Source organism: Hakea prostrata, unplaced genomic scaffold, assembly GCF_041222555.1.
Source record: "Hakea prostrata isolate BN-2017 unplaced genomic scaffold, UWA_Hpros_2 contig_4, whole genome shotgun sequence".
Classification (NCBI taxonomy): Eukaryota; Viridiplantae; Streptophyta; class Magnoliopsida; order Proteales; family Proteaceae; genus Hakea; species Hakea prostrata.
In genome coordinates, this window is record NW_028291123.1 from 624,590 (window position 1) to 638,337 (window position 13,748).

General features: G+C 40.2%; 1 pseudogene; it reads right to left on the reverse strand.

Moving 5' to 3' along the window:
- The window catches only part of LOC148999458 (E3 ubiquitin-protein ligase ATL6-like), an 88,222-nt pseudogene extending 82,515 nt beyond the window's left edge, over window positions 1-5,707 (reverse strand).
- Between the last annotated feature and the right edge of the window lie 8,041 nt (window positions 5,708-13,748).

The following is a 13,748-nucleotide window of genomic DNA, read 5'->3' on the forward strand; positions in this document are numbered from 1 at the left end:
AAGGCCCTGTACTCAGCCAATTTGATCCGTTTGAACCCCAATTCAATTGCTTTCTTCTCTGACATTAATTGTATGATTATCTAGGGTATCAACACTGATTTTGGGACCATACTTGGTAATCATTGAATCTATTTACAACTTGATTAAGATAAGGGCAGTCGTTAACTCAAGTATGTTAATTATACCAACATGCTTACATTATGGGAACTTAATGGTTATGTTCATATGAGTAATCCTTTACTATACATGATTGTTAAGTGTTTTCTTATCAGTAATAGAATGTATATATCATTTAGAATATCATGTTCAGTTTTACTTTATGATTCATGTATGATCAATCATGTTATGATATGTATTTGTTTATATGATGAATCATTGATTTAATATAATATGATGAGATTGAGATTGTGATTGACTACGTATGACTTGGGATTGGGAGGTGTCCCTTTGACACTTCTGTCCTTGGACATCAGAGGTAGTAGTATGGGATATTCCCTGAAGGTGTCCATCGACGCTTTCCCGGATTATTGGATGACATGTATAGGATTGTCTAGGTGTATGGTTAGGATATTTCCTTGTCGTATCAGACCCGAATCGGAAGGGTATTGAGACCGAACGACCCGTGGTAGAGTATGGTTGAAGGGCGCTCAAGACCGGTATCCACTCCGTGAGAGGACTTGAACTATATTGCGAATATCCGAAAGGGGCCATTTATTGGTAGGGTTGCATATGGATAGACTTGGGCTCACGGGCACTCAAGATGGTAACCAACCGATGGGAGGACGTGAGAGCTTCCCGTTTACTATATGTGGATGACCAATAGGGTTGATGAGTCCGTAATCCAGGATTACGCTGACTCTAGTGGGAAGGATACCGGAAAGGATCGCCGGGGGCGAGGAATGGACGTATCTGGATTTGACATGATATGACTGAGTAGATGACTTGCATTGGGCTAGGCTTTACTGTGACATGCGCCAATACTTATACCAAACGGTGATGTGAGAGAGTGGTGACTGAATACCCAACCATGGTTTTTGAGATGACCTTACCGAACTTCCCCGGGCAGACCCAAGATATCTTATGATTGAGGGGGAGTGAATGACGACCCAAAGAAGTATGGTGCCATGACTTAAAGCATGTCTACCTTAGAGACTAGCATACTTAAGATTAGAATCATATTTCATCATTGTCTCATATCATATTGCATCATGTTTTGACTTGTGTTGGGTGAACTGTGGATTATGAAACGACTTGCCTTGCTGAGTTCTTTTGAACTCATTCCTTTTGTGCAATTTGTTAGATTATACTGCAGGTACAGAAGACCTTGATGGCACGTCCTATGACCCGAGCTATGATCCCGCATATTACCCTTCGGGTGATGGCTACGCGGAGAGTCAGGATTGCTATACCGAGGAGGATTATAGTGCGTACCAGGGTTAGCCCCACATTAGTGAGGGAGCGGCCACGTTGGGTTTACTTCATCCATACTCTTGAAGAGGATATCATTAGGATAGAGGAAACCTATGTGTAGGCCCCATTTCCCTGGATGAATGTAATCATTTGGATATTCTCTCTCTAGTTCCTATGGATTTGTTCATAACACTGGTTGTAACTTAACTTGATTTACCACTGTTTTGCTGATTGGGAAGGAGTGACTTCTGATCACTCTTTCTCTTTGAGATTTTGTTACTTAGAAGTTGTTACTTAATGTTTTCGCACTCTGATTAATTACCCTTTTCTCATTCATTTGATCTATTTATTGTTTACTTTATACATTGATTATATTGTTCATGATTATGTTATCGTGTATGTGGGAGGCATGGCCGCTCGATCTGGATCTTCGGGCTGTGGATCACATCCCGGGTATGCTAGATAGGATACCGGCTGGGTGGATGTCACACTTTACCTCTTGTGTGAGTGTGATGCAATGTGAGTTGTATGCTCAAATGGAAATGTATGCACCACCGACGCCTTTAAGCAACTCAAGCTTGGCTTCCACAAGCTTAGAAACACCTTGGTATATTTCTTCAAGGTTGGGAGAGAGTGAGAGGCAAAGCACAACACCTTTAGTCACCTCGAGCTTGGTTTCAACAATCTTGCTTAATACCTTGGAATGTTCTTCAAGGTTCGGGAGAAGGTGAGAGGCAAAGCAAAAGGCTTTCTTACAATTTGAGAACTTAGGATCACTTGGGGAGTGGGTGATCAAGTGTGAGTGTTCAACCTTTCAAAAGAGGTGAATTGGGCTTATATAGAGCACCTTTGAGTGCCTAAACCCAATCACCAACGGATAGAAAACAGACATAATTTTGTCCTGTTTTCAGCCCAGACGGTCGTTCGTCTGGAAAAGATCTGTTAAAAACTAGCTATTATGACTTAGTCAGGGCTAGACGGCCGACCGTCTACCCTGAGGGTCATCCATCTGGCTTGACTAGCATAGACGGAATTCCGTTTGCCAGTCCATCTCACCTACTGTGTTCAAAAACACAGTGAACTGCAAACAAACGGTCGACCGTCTGGTGTAGTTTTGCTGAATCAACTTGGGGCTGGGACTTGGCTTGGGTTTTTGGACTTTTTGGTCAACCCTAAGCATTGTATATCTCACTAACATGTCCTAGGTCACTCTAGTAGCATGAGTTACATATTATCAATGCATTTACATAAATGTGTATACGAGAGTGTCCTAAGCCTTAATTCAGCCTAAGTCTTGATCATTGAAGTTCTTGAGTCTTCTTGTCTTCATGTCCATCTTGGCATGGTCTTGGTTTTGGCTTATCTTGAGCATATGGCTTTGACTTGGAGTTGGTACACTTGTTTCTCATCTTGAACTAAAACAAACACAACTCAATATAGCCATTAGTAATTTATGTTTGTTATCATCAAAACCAATGGAGGCTGATGTGGCAAATGCTGACATGGCATTTTCCAACAAACTCCATATCATCTCTAGGTTGAACCAACAAGTGCCCCGTCAAATGCGACCTTGGAATATAGCTGTGTATCTTGGTCTTGTCGATCTCGATCTCAATCTTGTTGGATGGTTGTGCATTGGTGTTTGAATTGGATTAATTACCTCAGGTGCTACTGTCCCCAGTCTTGGTGACTCTTCTTCCCTTTATCACATGAACTGTGATAAGTAAAAATAATAACCAACTAGGCTGAATTATGGTAGGTTCAATTGCCCTAGTTGGGACCGGTTTCAGAGGTTAACCCATTGATGTGCTGAGCATGAAGGAATTTGACAGTTCCCACCAAGTTCGGGAGAGGTGGGAGGGCAATCATGCTCTAAATGGAAATTGCCACTAACTCGGATTGAGGGAGAAAATTTGTACAATCAGACGACTACGAATAAAACTTGTGAATTGATCCTATGGTCGGCAATAAGAGGTAAAGCTATATAAATCAAAGCTTAACACAAAGGGAAGGTAATTGACTTGTTTCCCTCCTTTCAATCTTTCAATTAAGCCCTACAACTTGCTAGGGCTCTTTGGTGGTGCTCTCATTGATTTAACCATCAGAGGTGGCTTCCTGACTGAAGACTCGGCCCACATTTGACGTTCGTTTTGTAGGTATCCAAAGATTGAACAATTCTTAGACAGATCAAACTGAAACATCAACTTCTTCATTTTGTGCATCTGATCTCTAGCTTCCCCTTTTTGATGTGCTTTCCAATTCCTATATTGGCAATGTATATGGGAGTGTTTCTCCAAGTACAAGGACTAGATTAGCTAGAAAAATAGGGCAAGTGGTATGAGTAGCCAACCAAGCATCAATATACCACTTTGGATGCAACGCATGTTCACATTTGGGAAGAATCCAATCATTTTGTCATCTTCGAACTAGCTCAAGCATACGGTGCACTCTAAGGCTCCTTTCCCAAATTTGAGCCCTTTCACCATTGAGTTTTCAAAGGTTGGGAAAGTTTCCATTACAGCCACACTGAGACCATGATTCGCTGCCCTTCATGACATTCCGCTGCCCAAGAAGGTAGGGCTTACGCTTCTACTGATATTACTCTTGGCACATTGGCAGATGTAAATGGAGAAGAAACCCATGAAGAAGAATATGCTTATGAGGACCATTAGTATGGTGATCATAGAAGGATTGAAGTACCGAAGATGACGTGCCTTGTAGTACCCAATGCCTAGTCGAGAGAGAGAGGGGCTGGTCGTGGTGGCCGGCGAGAGGGGGTGTGCAGTTTCGAACAAAAGATAGGAAAAACCCACCTAAGAGTCAAGTATGGGAGGGTATTAAATGAGGGTAGTTAAGTCATTTTACTGCCCAAAAGCTATTTAGGTTATTTTACACCCTACTTGAGGGTAACTTGTAATTCTGCAAGTGAGTGCCATGTAATTTAAGCTTTTATGGTGAATGTTAGTTTCACCCCAATAATAGTGGGTTCCATATAATTTTATTATTATTTTTTTTTTGGGGGGGGGGGGGGGTTTGTAGGGGGGGAGGGGGAGGGGTTAAGATGGCAAAGACTTTAATTTGCGGATTCGAGGAGGGAGAGATAGGGGTGTCAACGGTCCGGTTTGGGCCAGTTTCGAGCTGGGCTTAACGGTTTCGGGCTACAAAACACTCAGCCCAAACACGACCCAAAATAACAGTTTCGAGCCAGTTTCAGTTTGGGTACGAGCTAACTAACAGTTTAGATTTAGGTTGATTAGACTTTATGGTGTGCAAGAAAAAAAAAAAAAAAAAGAAATAGTTGAGCATCCTACAACAAAAGCCAAAATTTCATGCAAAGCAATATTGCTATTAGTCAATTTTCTTTGAAAAAATAAAAGCCATTCCACATTGTAGAAAACTCACCCACCCTATAGAAATCAAGAACTCAGATAGTAAGTAGTAACATAGGGACTACTAGTTCATTCCTTAGGCTCCACTGGGATGGTTTCGAAACAAATCCTTGAACCAAAAACCTTTTAAATTCCATCCTGTGCTATGATTGATTGTTGGGTTCTTGTTCTATGATAATGTAGATTTTTTCCCCCTTTTATGACATTCGTCTCTTTTTAGGTTGGTATTTAGTTTGATATGCAAAAGAAATACCTCTGGATTGATAAGTATTTATTCGATTTAAACAAACTTAATATATTCAGTTGGGCATCCATATTTAATCCTTCTGATTGTCCCTTACAAGTAGTAGAATGACTGTTTGATCTTTGAATTCATTCTCAATTTTTCTGATTATCTATACCAACTGCTTAGGGTAATATGATCATTCAAACAGTATTTAATGTAAAATTACTAAACAGGTTTTACAACAGGTATAACGGGTTGTGGTTTGGTTTCGGGCTGGTGCGGGCTCTACACCCTTCAGCCCAAACACATCCCACTAAGGTTTGGTTTGGGCCAATTCAAGCAATAACGGACCGGTGCGATTCGCATTGCAAATTGACACCCCTAAGGAGAGACCAAGGTATGTTGTTCCGAGCTCTAGTTAAGATCATGTCTATATAATCTTGTTATCTCTCTTTTTAAAGAAATTTTTTTTGTTATCTACTCAAATCTCTTAGAATATGTGATCAACTAAAAAGGGTGTCCGAAGCTAGAAGATTCAATACAACGTATGCCTATAAGAAACAAGAATAGATCCTCCAATAAGGTGAAGGAAAGCACAATCCAACCGGCGCTGCTGTAGTGCGCTGCCACTGAGCACTGCTGTTGAGTGCTGCCGTTGTGCGCTGCTGTTGTGCACTGCCATTGAGAGCTGCCGCTGCTAGCTTCCCAGAAGCTCGTCTTCTACCCTGCGAATAGGGTCTTCCCTCTTACCCTGTGAATAGGGTTTCTCTACACGCTAGGATTTTCCCTTAATCTTTAGGGTTTATTTTCTGCGGCACTGGACCGTGTTTTGCTCTTCGTATCGACAATATTGGAGAACTCCGGACTGCTCACAGGTGTGTACTATTGTTTTCCCCTGCAATGGCTTTCTCTTTGATGGCTACTTCCATAGTTTATCTGTCACATCCTCCCAGCCGGTACCCTAACTGGCATACCCAAGAGTGTGATCCACAGCCCCGAAGATCAAGTATCGAGGAAATCATCCTCCCACATATACAATAACATAATCATAAACAGGAAATAATCAAGGTTTAATATTATAAACAAGATTCAAAACAAGAATGAATAAACAATATAATCAGAGTGTGGAAAATGATACCAGATATCTGTAGATATCAAAAGAAGTAAAGTGAGGCGGAAACTCACTCCACAAAATACAACGGAACGTAGTAAGTCTAAAAGAAATAACAACTATATCAAAGGAACTAAGAAAGATAACTAAACATCAGAGTTTTCTATTCTATAGATGACATCTTCAAAATAGTGGACTTCATCAATCCATTTGAGACATTCCACCTCCACGTTGTCTTTAACTGTAGTACGCAGCTTGATCAACTAAGGGATCATCAGAGTAATCTTGATTGTTGACAACACCTTGCGTGAAGTACGCTTCATCGGCTTGCGCTTCATCGTACTGTTCGCCATAGTAATCAATACCTGTAGAATAGTCTAATAAAACAATGTACAAAAAGGAATGAGTTTCGAAGAAACTCAGTAAGGTAGTTAATCCATAACAACATAAATAACATGAAAGCAAACCATAACAAGATGCAATGCAATATGTAACAAGTAATGTATGTATGCATCTAAACTCTATGTATGCTAGTCTCTATGGCAGACATGCTTTAAGTCATAGCACCGTACTTCCTTGGGTAGGTCACGCATATGGCTCCTGTTGGTAGTGGGTCCGGCATCCCTCAGGACAAACCATGGCAGGGGGTTAAGTCAACACTCTCTCTCACAACCATTTGGCATAAGTACCGGCGCATGTCAGGGAAAAGCCTAGCCCAATGCAAGTCATCTAGTCAGTTACATCAAGTCAGGTCCAGATACTTCCATTCCTCCCCTCTCGGGATCCTTTCCGGTATCCTTTCCACTAGAGTCAGCGTATCTGACTCTCTCAAATACGGACTCATCAACCCTATTGGTTATCCACATATGGTAAACGGGAAGCTCTCATGTCCTCTCACGGATATAACTCACCGGTCTCGAGCGCCCATGAGCCCAAGTCTAACCATATGCAACCCTCCAATACATGGCCCCCACAATGTGATTCCCATCCTCTCACGGATATAAATCACCGGTCTTGAGCGCCCATGAATCCCCATTGCTGCCACGGGTCATTCGGTCTCAATACCCTTCCGAATCAGGTCTGATATAACAGGGGTACAACCTAACCAAACACTGCTAGACAGCCCTAGGTATGACAACCAATGACTCGGGAAAGTGTCGATGGGCAACCCCGGAAACATCCCATACTATTTCCGATAATGTCCAAGGACAGAAGTGTCAAAAGAACACCTCCCAATCCCAAACCAAACTTAATCAAACACAGTCTCAGATCAGTCATGACATATACAATCAACAACTCATTATATAAAAGAGAATGTAAAGTCATGATCAAATCATTAAACAATATAGAAATAAGCAATCTCACATAAGTCTAAGTAATAAAAGAAACATGATAAAGAGCTACTATTCTCACAATAGTACATCAGAATATAAAGTGTACAAACAGTAAACAACTCATAGTTTCGTAAAGTAGAAACCAGAGAGTATGCAATCTATGTAGTTAAGGAGATAACTGTCCTTACCTTCTAACTCGCAAAGGAACTTAGAGAATCAAGTAAGACCTTGACTAAACCTGAGAAAAGAGTCTTAAACAAGTGTATACTAAGAGTTGGGAAAGATACATAAAAGGAAAGATCACAATTCAATCAAAACAAACCAAGAATGGGGTTGCTGTACCCATTGGTCGACTGATTGGTCTACTGCCCCAATCGACCAATGAGTCGACCAATAGAGACAGTAGCCTTCAAAAATCATAATTTTTAGAATATGAATCCGAATTTGGTGGTTCAAAAGGGTACAAAATAAGGGGGAAACTTTAATGGAAACATCTAAGTCTATAGAGGACAACAAACCATTAATCAAATCAAGTTTCCCGGTTACAACTCAGGAACCAGAAAGTTAACCTAATTAGGTTACACATAGATCATGAAGGGAAAAATATAGTATGATCAAGGGTAAGGAATTAAAGATTAATAGGTTACAATTCTAGTAAAGAAAATAAAGTGAGAGTCTTCTAACATGATCAAAATAGGGGTTCTTGATTTTTCCCAAGAAATTAGGGTTTCACCCTTTTTGGCTCCCATGAAAAGGTTGAGAGTTCCGGATGAAGGGAGGTAAATTGTTAGTCAAAAATAACAAGAAGAATCATTCAATGATAAAGTTTAGGTTCACATAAATTTTACCCAAGAGGTTTCCCTCTCATGGGGGATTACCAAAGGTTCTCCAGATGACCACACAAGGTTAGGGTTTCAAGGGTTAGGGTTTCCAGGATTCAACTGACAAGGGTTGAGATCATGATGATGATCATAGATCTCAAGGAACATGATGAAATCATGGAATAGATGGTTGCAAGAATGCAGCATCATCTTCCTAATCTCAATCAAGAACATATTCAAGAAAAGAAAATCAAAGATAGAGAGGAAGGAGATCATACACATACCTTTGATGCAGGACGATGAAGATTGCTTGAGTTCTTGTGAGATATCAACCAAGGATGCAAGGGAATCGATTAGAATAGGGTTCTAACTCGTTCTAGAGGCTTAGGAGGCAGATGAGGCGGAGTATTCCCGAGACTAAACTTAAATAGAGTAGCCACGACCTAAATTTCAAAAACATAATCAATTGGTCGATTGATTGGTCGACTGGTCCAGTCGACCAATGAGTCGACCAATCAAAACAGCAACTTCAAAACAGGGAATTGAAGGCTCAGATCAAATCCAAACATCAAGGGGTTTTGCACACACCTAAAGTGACATACCTAGTAGGTAGAAATGCCTTCGAACCAATACAGAGAGCACTCCAAGTCCATCAACTAATCCAATCTTCATCAGAGTGCAGTTTCCATAGAAGGGATACTGACATCCACACTCAAGGATTCCACTCCAGCCATCAAGTCTTCTACTGAAATGGCCCAAAGCTGACTTCTTGCCTTACTTCAGGTTACTGGACCTACAAACAACAGGGTTTCCGGGTCAGGGTTAGGGCTGGATTTCACATTATCCGAGTGGTTTTCTCATCAATTTCTTATCACAGCAACTGCTTAAACATTTATAGATTTTTTTTCTTCGGTTTTTATATTTTTTTCTCAATCGTTTTTTCAAGTATCTTGAAACCTCTTGAACTGGTGCTCTATTTTGGTTTTTTCCATGATTTTCTTAGCTGCAATTTAATCGTAGAAATGTTTCATCTACTTCTTTTCTCTCCCTGAACTGGTTTCTAGTTTTTTCTTTTTGTCTGGTTTTTTCTTAAGGATGTATTGTATGTTAACCGTTTGGAATATCCCTTTTCCCCCATCATTACCTGAACTTCTGTTAATTTTAATGCTGCTCTATCTTGTTCGTTATTCTCCCTCCCTTGTTTTCTCTATGATTTGTTTACACCTATGATTGCTTCCATCGTTGATGCAGGTAATATATGCTTTTTGTTAGATTTGTAGATCTTCATGTATATAATTGTGAGCTTTCTGCTTCTCATTAGCCATTTCGATCTGCCTTTTGGTTTATCTTGTTTTGTTATTTTCCTCTATTTCAACATGGTATGTTTTTCCTCTATTCTATTCGGTGGTTCTATCTGCAGGTTCTCTTACTTTTGTTTCTTTCTCTTTTATTAGGCTGCCGTAGATGTTTGATTATCATATTGCATTGTAACCGTAGAATGTTTCTCTAATTTTTCTTCACATCCCCAAATCCCCAAATCATGGCTATGTATGTTAATCTTCCGAAATGCTATTGAATGCTTAAGTCATTTGATATGCTATTGAATTCTCTCTCTCTACTGTTCCTCTTCCCTTTTTATCTGTTTTAGTTTTTATCTTCCCATCCCCTTCTTAGTCATTAGTTTTAATATTTTATCATCTGGTTTTCCCTCCCCAATATCTCTGTGTTAGTTGTCACCATCGTTTCAGGTAGTTTTCATTTTTCTATTTGGATTGGGAATTATCATGTGTTCATAGATGGTCTACAGGAGTGTTAGAGGTCAAGCTACAAGAAGGTTTAAGGAAATTCTGAGATATTGGGGAAGGATGATTTCCCACACTGAAAGGGTGAGGCTTGCTGCCCTTAATTAGCCCCCAAGATCTCCATGAGGCTATTAGCATGGAATTGTCAGGGACTTGGCCCCTGACTCAACAATACTTACAGAAGCTCTGTAGGAAGGTTGGGCCTAGTATGATTTTTCTACTTGAAACCAAACATCAAAATGCTGGAATTTTTAGAGTATCAAGGAAACTTAGGTTTGATAACTATTTTTGTGTGGATGCAATTGGCAATTCAGGCAGCATTGGTGTAATGTGGAATGGTAATATTTCTGTCACAGTTCTAATATTGTTGATTTGCTAATTGTGATGGTTTCTTCTGGTGTAGAGTTTCGCCTGACACTCATGTATGGACACCCCTTGGTGGAGCAGCGAGCAAGAATTTGGGCGGAATTTACACAATTGGGTCTATCAGTAAGTTCTCCTTGGTTAGTTCTAGGTGATTTTAATGAGACTTTTAATAATGATGAGAAGTTAGGAGGTAGACCTAAACCCTTGGGTCAAATGGACAGATTTAGAAATGCTATTGAATCTTGTAATATTCTTGAGGTTAAATGCACGGGTCCAAAGTTCTCCTGGTCCAATAAAAGACAAGCGACTAATTTGGTCAAAGAATGCCAAGACAGGGCTTTCATCAATATGGACTTTCTTGATTTATTTGGAAGTATCCAAGGTCATAGACATGCTATAGTGGGATCGGATCATACCCCTTTAGAGGTATCTCTACACCCACCAAATAAATGCCCCATGAGATTTCATTATGAGACCAAATGGGAAGATCACCAAGACCTTACTTCTCAAATTTCCTTTAGTTGGAACTCACCCAACTTTGGCTCCCCTGCAAACAGATTGCATCAAAAGATTAAGAATTGCACAAAATCCTTAAGGTCATGGAGTAAAGCTACTTTCCATAATGCCTTAAAGGAATTTTCTAGGTTATCCCAATTGTTGGAAGAGTGTCAGACCAAATCTGTTTCTGACAGTTCTGCTAAGGAAGAATTTGAGTTGAAAAGAGAAATTGAGAAACAATTATTAGCAGAAGAAAAATTTTGGTGCCAGAGATCTAGAGTCCAATGGTTACAAGAAGGTGATAGAAATACAAAGTTTTTCCATGCTTCCACTGCACAAAGGAGGCAAGAAAATTCTATCACAAAAATTAAAGACCATCTGGGTAACTGGTTGTCTAAAGACTCTCAAATCAATTCTGCAATATGGTTTCATTTCAATTCCCTTTTCACCACTTTTCACCCTATCCCTCCCCATGACTTTCTCAGTAGCACTCTTGCATGCATTACAGCTTCAGATAACTCTCTTCTTTGCTCACTTTTTTCTCTTGATGAGATTAAAAGAACTTTGTTTCAAATGAAGGGCACCAAGGCCCCTGGATATGATGGGCTCCCTGCTAGGTTCTTTCAAAGGCACTGGGATATCATTGGCAATGATCTCACCCTTGCTGTGCAACACTTTTTTTAATGGGGGTTTTATGCTGCGTAGTCTTAATAAAACCATTATTTCCCTAATTCCTAAAAGAACTCACCCTTAGGATGTCTCTCACTTTAGACCCATCAGTCTATGCACTACTCCATATAAAGTCATAGCAAAATGTTTGGCTAATCGATTAAAACCCATTTTGAGGTCCATTATTAGTCAGACTCAAAGTGTAAAATCCAGCCCTATCCTAACCCGGATCCACTGTTGTTTTTAGGTCTGAAGACCCGAAGCGGTGGACCCTTTTGATTGATAATTATGAGTCGGAGACCGAGCCCATGAACATTGACGATGATACCCCTTACTTGAGTACATTGTCGGTATTTAATGGAAGTCTGCACATCGGAGAAGAATGATTTAGTTGATGTACCTAATGGACTCCCGTGCACAATCCGAAGGTATTTCCCGAAACTAGACTTCTTGATTGAATTGTAAAAGAAAACCCCCATCCAATTTGACCTTGTGTAGCCCTTCAAAACCCTATGTGAAGTTGCTGAACTAAACCTAACTTTTCTGTTGAAAAACATTTTGGTCGATCCTCTTTGATCGATGCCATCGACCAAGGACCATCGACCAAAGTTCCCCAGTTAGACAAGTTAATGATTCTTGGAATATTCCATATTCTATTTATACTAGCCTCGTGTTTTGAGCCCTATTGCAATCATTTTCATTCCTGAGAACATGGGGGGAGCTTCCCAAAGCAACTCCTAGGCACTTGTGAAGGAGATTCCACCAAAACTCATTGTTAATCTTTGTTTCTTGTCTCCATCTACAACTTCAAGGTATGATTCATCACTTCCACTCTCTATTCTATCCTTTTCTATTCTTTTCTACCTCTCTCTTGCTGTTGAGACCTTGGAGATGATGCTACAACCTTGCAACCATCACTCCAAGTGTCCACTCATGCTTAACCTATGATCCTCTCACTTGTCTATTGATGCCATGCCCCCCATTTCAAGCCTAGCATATACATTCTTTGATTTTCTTCTTAACATCATGCCTTCTTGTACAAAACTGAGGTATATGGTATGCTATGTACATGTTTATCACTAGCATATGATCCTAATCGAATTTCTATAAGTTCCCTTAGTTAATGCATACCTTTTCATGTCGATGCAATCAATTTCATTCCATGCTATGATGCTTGTCTCTTGAACTTAGTAGCTCAATTTGGGGCTTTATATTTAGACCATTAGATTATGTAATTTCCTTGATTTGTAGTGTTCTCACACTGTTATTAAACATCCCTCCAAGTTCCGGATCGATCCGAACCCCAGAAGACCAATTTCGGACCAAAATCCCCTATTATGTCCCGAAGATATTTTGGTCGATCCTTTTTGGTCGATGCCATCGACCAAGGACCATCGACCAAACTTGTTGCTAACAGCACCTTAGCCAGTTTTGACCCGTTCGACATCCGATCTTCTCGATTCCTTCTCTAACTTCTTGTTTATGTTTGTTTAGGGTCTTAACATTACTTCTGGACCATTTCTTGGTAATTCTCGATTCATCATCAACTCAATCTAAGGTAAGGATGGTTATCTCCATAAACACTTAGGCCATGAACTTATGTTTGGTGCCTATACCTAATGAACCTAGTCTCTTAATTGCTTTTGATTAATATGGGACTGCTATACATGTTTTAGAACAGTAGTATTGTGATTCCTTATACTCTTGTTAGAATGTTATTATTCTTGTTATTTATATTCATGATGGATCAATTCAATATTATGATTTAACTTGTATCATGATGATGTATCAAATGTATGAGATATGATGGACTTGGGTATGTGATTGCCTAGGTATAACTTGGGATTGGGAAGTGTCCTATTGACACTTCTGTCCTTGGGCATCGGAGGGTATAGTATGGGATGTTCTCCGAAGGTGCCTATCGACACTTTCCCAGGTTATTGGATGACATAAATAGGATTGTCTAGTTGTGTGGCTAGGATTGCCCTTGTCGTGTCAGACCCGAATCGGAAGGGCATTGAGACCGAACGACCCGTGGTAGTGTATGGTTTGATGGGCGCTCAAGACCGGTAACCAACCCAGGAGAGGACATAAACCATGCTACGGATACCCAGAAGGGGCC